Source organism: Bidens hawaiensis, unplaced genomic scaffold, assembly GCF_021521415.1.
Source record: "Bidens hawaiensis isolate Kalapana, Puna unplaced genomic scaffold, B.hawaiensis_p1.1 tig00035053_1, whole genome shotgun sequence".
NCBI classification, from domain to species: Eukaryota; Viridiplantae; Streptophyta; class Magnoliopsida; order Asterales; family Asteraceae; genus Bidens; species Bidens hawaiensis.
The window spans coordinates 160,747-168,504 of NW_027496092.1; the positions used below are offsets into that span (position 1 = coordinate 160,747).

General features: G+C 33.4%; 1 pseudogene; it reads left to right on the top strand.

Moving 5' to 3' along the window:
* The first annotated feature begins 644 nt into the window (after positions 1 to 644).
* Positions 645 to 1,226, top strand: LOC143586950 (secreted RxLR effector protein 161 pseudogene; annotated as a pseudogene).
* The last annotated feature ends 6,532 nt before the right edge of the window (positions 1,227 to 7,758 follow it).

The following is a 7,758-nucleotide window of genomic DNA, read 5'->3' on the forward strand; positions in this document are numbered from 1 at the left end:
GAGGGCGGTAGAAAATGAGGAGTGGATAAAACCTATGGAAGCCGAGTTACAAGATCCCGAGAAGCACAAGAATTGGAGCCTCACAGAATTACCCGACGGAAAGAAAGCCATCGGTTTAAATATATAAGATGAAACTTACTGCTGATGGAGAGATTTAGAAACATAAAGCTCGTTTGGCGGTGAAAGGTTATGCGTAAGAATACGGGGTAGACTATGAAGAAACGTTTTCTCCGGTTGCACGGTTTGAGAAAATTCAAGTTATAATTTCCCTAGCCGCTCAACAAGGCTGGGATATCTATCAATTCAATGTCAAATCTGCGTTTCTGAATGATCCACTTCAAGAAGAGGTTTATGTGGTGCAACCTCTAGGCTTTGAGGTAGAAGCGGAAGAACATAAGTTGTATAAATTACACAAGGGTCTTTACGGGCTCAAACAAGCCCCGCGGGCTTGGTATGAGCGAATTGATACGTATTTGCAGCAACACTCATACATTAGAATCAAGAGTGAACCTACTGTCTATGTTAAAAAGGGTAGTACAACTGAGTTTATTATCGTATGTTTGTATGTTGATGATATTATTTATACAAGTTCATCTAAGAATTTGCTGTAAGAGTTTAAAGAAAAAATAGTTGTAGAGTTTGAAATGTCGGATCTTGATAAACTTGCATATTTTCTTGGATTAGAAATAATACAAAGTCAAGCTGGTATTTTTTTGTCCCAAAAGAAATATGCAAGAGATTTACTAAGAAAATTTGGGATGGAGAAGTGCAATGCTGCTATTAGTCCTATGAATTATGGTGAAAAACTTCAAGTCGATGATTCAGGAAGTCATGTAGATGAGAGAATGTTTAGAAGCTTAGTTGGCGGGTTATTGTATTTAACCCATTCAAGACCAGAACTTGCTTATTCTGTCGGGTTCATTTCAAGATTCATGCAGAATCCATCTGCATGTCACTATTGTGCAGCTAGAAGAGTACTAAGGTACATTGCAGGAACAATAGACTATGGCGTATGGTATGAAAAAGGAAAAGAGGTTAATTTGGAAGGGTATACAGACAGCGATTGGGCATGTTCAATTGATGATCGTAAGAGTATTTCTGCAAGTGCATTTTCAATTGGATCAGGTGTAGTAACATGGAGTTCAAAGAAGCAATCTATTGTGGCTCTTTCATCCACTGAAGCAGAGTATGTGGCAGCTACAAGTGCAGCGTGTCAAGCCATCTAGTTAAGGCAGTTGTTAAGTGAGTTGGGTCATACACAAGAAGGAGCTACTGGTATCTTTTGTGATAGTGTATCTGCTGTATTTTGTCTAAGAATGCAGCATTACACAACAGGAGTAAGCATATTGACATCAAGTATCATTATATTAAGAGTTTGGTAGAGACTAATCAAGTTGAATTAAGAAAATGTCACACCCAAGAACAAGTTGCAGACGTGTTGACAAACGCCATTGGAGCTGATCAGTTTTGCTACCTGCGTGAAAGATTGGGAGTGAGGAAGTTTGAATTAAGGGAAGGTATTGGAGCTAATTTAAACTAACATATTTGTTGATGGTGTTACCGTTATGGGCAGATGTTGGAAGAAGTTTGAGTCAATAAAAGACCGAGTTTAGTGCCAGGTCTATCTGTTTTATTTTGAACGTGTGTTTTACCAAGTCTTTAGGGTTATTTGTTATTTTCAGAATTGGTCTTTTATTTCCGTTGTATATTTGCGTTTTTAAGGCCCTTTCAGTTATTGAGATAATTATCCAGTTTAATAGATAAACTTGTTTATATCAATCTGATCCATCAGATCAAGCCATACAAGACTTCATGGTTAGGTTATAATTGCAGAGCATATTAGACTTAACATTGGCAGTGAAAGTGAAGCCCTAAAAATGAAATTGGTTAACACGTTATGTGAATAGCTATTAGACATTAACAAACCTTAACATTAAGAAAATAATTATAATCAAATCAATGGATTGGAAGTGTTTGTAGAACTAAGTGGATTTAAATTTTGTTCACTATGCTACTGACCGAACGCATGCTTAAACAAATCCAATTACTTAAAAGAGACATAAAAGCAAGTAAAAATTATCCAAATCGACGATAATAACCTGCGCCAAATAATGGATTTGAGTCGTTCATTAGAAAACCCTCACCGCACCGTTCGACATTGGGGAAATACATATTGATGGAAGTTGAAACGAGCGAGGTTTCCTCCACTGTCAGGAATAGTGAAAAGTGGCGGTGAAGTTGATGTGGAGATGAAGAAGATGAAGTGAAACTGAAGACAGAAAGGGATTTCATGAAGGGATTTGGGGGCGGGAATGAAAATGTGGAATGATCGAAAATTTTGATTTTGTTATGGAAATTACATGTGGGAATTGTGAGGATATAGGACAATATGAATTTTTCAAATATTTAGGGAATACAATTATAATATATTTGTAGAAAGAAAGACAAGGCTCAGTTACTTGGGTCCTACTTTGGACGTTAAATTTACTCATAAATACAGCTCTAAATACTAGATTTAATTAAAACTTTACGCAAAATATAAAACTTTCATAAACATTACATAATAAATTATATTTTTTTTTAAAATATTCATGTCTTTCAAAATTAAAACATTAAATATAAAATAACTTGAGTCTTCATATGTCAGACTCTTATTCTTCTGTCATGTGTCCCCACTCAAGCCAGCTGTCCCATCCTACTCACCTGCGTGCATACTTAAAAGTCAGCTACGCTGAGTGAGTTCTAGGTAATCACACATTATACAATACATACACTTACCTTCAATTATGCATCCGAAGATACATAATAATTACTCTACTAACTTACTTTCATTACATAATTTAATATGTTCGTTCAAACTTTATTACTTTCATATTATATAATTACTGTCCATTCTATCTAAGATATTATTAGGGTCTGATCCCTCTTTCATTTGTCTATCTCAGATATTATTAGGGTCTGATCCCTTTCTTGTCTATATAAAATATTATTAGGGTCTGATCCATCTTTCCTTCTATATCTCTAATATTGTTAGGGTATGATCCCTTTCTTCTCTATCTCAGATATTATTAGGGTCTGATCCCTTACTTCATCATCTTTGTACATACTGTCTTTACATACCCGTAAATACATATTTTTCTTTAATCATTTATACATGCTCATATATTGTACATATATCTATCATACACATTCAGCTATCTTATACATACCTCCCTTGTCAATACATGCAATATTCGAAAACCGTCCACGTACCGACAAGTTTTCATTCACATTTAAGATAGACATACAAAACATATAAATCATACATGGCATACACTTGTCATTTTAAAGTAAGTGTATTAACTATCACATCGAGTATATACACAACCCCGAAAACATAACAATGGAATGGGGCTAGAAACTCACCTGAACTCGGTTACGTTCACCGTTAATGGTTATTCTTTTCTTGAGTTGTGCGCGACTAATTGTATAACAATTACACGTATCAATTAACTATCACTACCCATATCGTGTTTCTAGTTTAATTATTACCGTCAACGAACGAGGGTCCGGGGGAAGCGGGGTTCTGGTGGCGGAAGCCCCTAGCGAGATCCAAGGGGCAGAGCACCTTGCTGGGGTTAAATTATTATTTTAAATTATTATTTACTTCGCCCACTCATTCTCTATAACGAATTAAGCTGCATTCGTTAACTGATTCGTTATCTTACATGATCTGATTCATTATCTTGGTTCGTTATCTTAACATAGCGAATGGTGAGTAACGAATCACCTAATTAGTTATCTTAACATGGTCTGGTTCGTTATCCTAGTTCGCTAGCCTAATTCGTTGGCTTGACCTGATTCGTTATCTTAGTATAACGAATGGATAGATAACGAATTAAAGGTTCATTCGTTATCAAGTCGCACGAATGAGTCCCATTCGTCATGACCGCGTAACGAATGATCAGACATAACGAATTATCACATTTCTTATCCAGACTTTAATTCAGGGTTAATGTCAAAATCCTCAAGAACACGAAACAGTCAACAGGCATAGGATTTCCGATTAATCCTCATTTCGCGATTAATCCTCATTTCAAGGCTGCTTTTTTAAAACTTAGTGCCTTTCATTATTTTTTTAATACGGATTTACTTTTAGTTTATTTTTTGTTATGGAATCCTTTAGTTTTGGGTTATTTTCGGATTTAAGTTACATTTACAGGAAATTATTAGGTAAACTATTCAACAGGTTGAAATTCCCGGTATAACCCGGTTTAATCGGTTGTACCATTTTTTAGCTCAATCCAGTACAAATAAAATACCGGTTTTAAAACTCATTTGGACCAAACCCGCAACCCGTTTACATTTCTTGTTGCTTAATTCGTCATATTGTTGGAATTGATTTGGGTAAATCATTCATTATGTCTAATCGAACTACACCTTTATTCAATTGGGAATCAAGATCAAATATAATTCGTTTTTGTTTAACGGCGGAAATTATATAAAGCACCAATTAGCAAGAAGCTAGCCGGGCACAAACAAGAAAGAAAAATTACATGAATCAAAGGGGGTTTTTCAACCACTCTAACCAATTAACTCTACACTTACTCTTTCTACTCGAATACCAAAGGAAAGAGAAGTACATAACATCATCAAACAACACCGCATGTTTCAAACGTGCTTTCAAATTGGAACATCATCTTCGAATATAATTCGTTTTGATTCATTATTTGGAACATCATCTACGAATTTGTGATATACCCTTGCAGAACATAATAACTCAATTAAACCCGTCTATGCCTCCTCCATGACATTGCAACTCTAAGCCCTATAATCAATTTCTTAACTGCAGCTCGCACGTATCAATCATGGTCGCGTTTTTGACCGTCTGTTCCATCTCAATTAAACTTACTATACATCATCAATTCAGATAACGATTATATGTAACGTGATCTTCCTTAACCATATCACATTAACCCTAACATCGATTAAGCAAACAATTTACAGATGTATCGATTGAATTTTCTAGGATTTATAATCAAATGGGGGTGTTATCAATATTGTACTTAAACTTTTGTTCTTATGTTATAACCAACTGGATGCACCAGCTCAGTGGCCGATGTGTGTGTGTGTATTCAGACTATAGAACTGGCCATGGGCGTGGGTTCGAGCCCCCTACTTGTGGTTGTTGTTATTTTTTTTTTTACTTTTTTAAACGGTTTAAACGATTATTATAATTAATATAAATATAAAATAAACGTTATTTTGTTAAACCTGCACTTTTAATTCATGTTCTCTTATCGTGAACATCCTTAATAACTTGTTATGTATAGTTTTATATGTATATATATTATACATATATACTTTGTTTTTAAATATAAAAATATAATATATATAATTTTAAATCAACTTGTTTAACATATCTTTTGCTATACTTAGTTAAACTAATGTTCGTTAAAAACTCGAGATAAATGTTTATCTAAATATTAAAAACGTATTGTGACTTAGTTATTTAAACATTTATTTATTTGAATTATATTTATGTGTTATTATCATAATACATATTATAATTATTTATTTACGCGTTCTTTACTTATTTATATATAAATGTATATTTACTATATCTCATATTATATTTAATTAAACTATTTTATTTTATTTGTCTATTTAGTTATGTATTTATCTAAATATTATTATAAGTATATTTGATATTAAAGCTATTTATTTACATTGTGTAATTATTTATTGTATCAAGTATAAATTGAGGGTATTTTGTAATTAATAGAAGTAATCGTTCCTACAACAACTAATAACAATAATATTGGTTTTTACAATAATAATAACAATAAAAATCCATTGATCAATTAATAATCATTCTAATCACAAACATAACTCAAATCTCATCGGAATCATAAATTCACTTTTACATGTTATATCATTTATAATTAGCTCATAAAATTATTATTATATAACTAGAAATTCTTGACGGTAAATCCTGAAGGGTTCAATATTCTCACATCCTCACTTGTGTATTGTTATTAGGTGAGTAATCATTATCCTCTTTTTACTTATTTTCCAAACTTTGTGGGACTTATGCGTACCTTCTATCAACATTTTTACATCTTACTATTAAATGCAAACTGCTAATATTTGTATTGTGTATCAATTGAATGACTACTTGCTACTTGTTGATTGCTTATTCGTTTATTTTATCGCATTCGAAGAGGTTTATCATTATAATTATGACAAACTGAAAATTTCTCTTGCTTTTTCAGACACCCATCGCGACTTGAATCAAATTTTCGGGACGAAAATTCTTTCAACATGGGAATGATGTGACACTCGTCAATTTCAGGTTAACTCCGTTAATCCAAACTCCGTCAATTCAAACTTAAGATCACTAGAACTATAACGCACATCTCATTACATTTAAACTAGGGTTTTAAATGACGCTCAACAATCACTACACATGTAGTCTTTCGGGATTGCACCGAAACGCAAACGAGTTAACTCAAACCATTGGTGAACAAACGACAAACATCAAACGATAAATACTTGACAATTATGTGTTAACCTATATGTTACTTGATATGTATGTGAAATATTAAACGCAAGAGACAAGAGTTATTGTTTTACACTAGAGTTTGAATAACTAGAAGTAGAGAGACCATTGTGTAACATTATTAATATTAAATAATAACAAAACCCTAACCCCTACCCCTTCCCCTTCCCCATAACCGATCGGCCTTCACCCCCTCTCCCTCTCCTTTGGCAGCCGTGAGCACACACACACATACATACAACCTTGTTTCTAGTTTTGTTGAAGAATTAAGGTGCTAGGAAGGTAATTAACAACTACTCTATGCATTCTATGTGTTTAATTTTGATATTGAATGGGTTAATCAAAACCCTAATTCTTAAAAGTGATGATTAAGATGAGTTAGGGTTTGATTGTATGTTTGATGATGAATTACTAGTGAATTGATAACTAGTTGAGTTATTGTTGCTTGTTAATTACTTGTTCTTTGAAATAGAACTTTCAAGTAAAACCCTAACTATGTGTGTAACGTGAAATTGATATGCATGGTTGGTAAAATCTTGTGTCTAGAGTGATATATGCATGAGTTATGGTTCATAGATTGTTGTTATGTTGAGTTTTGATGTAAACTGGTACTGGACAGATCATTGAATTGATGTTTAGACGACTGTAACTGGATGTTAATGTGGTAATTGGTCGAAATTATTAATACTACAGTGTACTAGGTGTCTAGTTTCTAAAGAGTCCAAATTTGTAATTTTTGGACGTGTAAAAGTTAACTTTTATTATTTTACAAAACTATAGTGCAAGTTTGAATTGTGGGGTCTGCTGTTAGGATGTTTTGAAATTATCATATCTCATAAACTATGAGACCAAATGGGTTGGTTCCACTTCTGGAAGTTAACATTTTGAGTTAAGAAGCTAACCCAATTGGTCTTGCATTGATTGGAATTACCATTTAACGGGTTAACAAATAAAATTCTGTTGCGCATGATTTTGACTGCTGTGAGTTTACTGTAATGTTTTGATCATTGTGAGAAAACTCTGTGGAATAAAAATACAATAAAAATATTTATGGAAACCTAACTCATGTGACACCCATCGCGACTTGAATTTTTCTTGCTTTTTCAGACACCCATCGCGACTTGAATCAAATTTTCGGGACGAAAATTCTTTCAACATGGGAATGATGTGACACTCGTCAATTTCTGGTTAACTCCGTTAATCCAAACTCCGTCAAT